We start from the raw sequence: 1,289 nt of genomic DNA, 5'->3' as shown, positions 1-1,289 counted from the left end.
TTCGCTTCTTTTCCATTTGGATGTGCCTTCGTCGTTGATCAAGCTCCTCTGTTTTGACGTTACGGTGATCCTGGCTGATTGTCGCTCGCTCCACTGGTTGCCTCCATGTCTTCCAAAGTCCACGTGTCAAGGAGACACAGTTTTCTCGTTTAAGTTTTTCTGAATAACCGTCGTACGTTCTGTACTCCCAATAGACAGCGTTGGAGAAGTGTCAAGGATTAGCGGGGGTTGGAGGATAAAAGAAGAAGAGAGTGCGTCGGTGGAAGCTTCCTTTCTCTGAACTCTTTATCAGTCTTCGAAATAATTTCAGAGTGTAGCGAGACACCCTCGCCTTTCCGTCATTGCACTTAAACTCTCTGTCCATAATGCTTCTTCATCGAACAAGTAATTGCGAAACGAGTAGATACGGAAGTAGTTAAACTGTTTCTTGGTAGATTACCTTGCACGAGGTGGGTCGTTTCAGTTTTCTCCAAACGATCCATCACGCGTAACAAATTTACGTAATTTGCTACTTAATTTAAAGTTTCTGCTACCTTTCGAGTCATTTACCAGCGATTCGTGACGCAGTGAGATAGCAGGTTGAATATTTTAAAGCACTTCTGTGTGAAACTTGAAGTAAAGAAGCGTTAGAAATATGTTTCACTGGTCGATTATGAAGTATCTAAAGTGAAGTCGTCTCCTGAATTTTCACTTCCAATGTCGTAGAAAATCTCGCAGGCGTTCGTACGAACATATTTTACATCATATTTCCCTCACATTGACGTGTTTATCCAGTCACATGGAAAATGAAGAAGACACGTTTGGTACATGAAATCCTTGTCAAGTGTGCTTACCATAGAAACGCCTTGGGCAGCCGGAAATCGACGTGGGTCTACAGCTTACCTTGACGTAGCACTTTTAAATTCACGTTGATGTCTTTAAAGTTAAAGCTCGTATCTTTAAGTTGATGTTCTAAGTTCTCTTATCATCACTGAAGTACATAATTTTGTAATTACATCAGGACAAGGAAGCTTGTTTTAGAAAGATCTTGAAGACTTCGAGCTGTTGATGAGAAAAATCAGTGATAATTCAGACGTGTTTAAATCTCTTCCATTTATGGAGAAACACGAAATAACCAATTGTAGCATGAATAATTAATTTACGATCTCTCAAATATGCATACGTTCACTTTTTTCTGCGTCAACGAAGGAACTCAATTAGGACAGTAATGGAAGGATGCATCAGTCAAAGATGCAAGCCAGAAAATGTAAATTTTTTAGACCTCTGATGCAGAACGTGCTATCGATTCC

The sequence above is a fragment of the Calliopsis andreniformis genome, chromosome 5, assembly GCF_051401765.1.
Source record: "Calliopsis andreniformis isolate RMS-2024a chromosome 5, iyCalAndr_principal, whole genome shotgun sequence".
In the NCBI taxonomy this organism is placed as follows: domain Eukaryota; kingdom Metazoa; phylum Arthropoda; class Insecta; order Hymenoptera; family Andrenidae; genus Calliopsis; species Calliopsis andreniformis.
Note: the sequence above shows the minus strand (reverse complement) of the source record.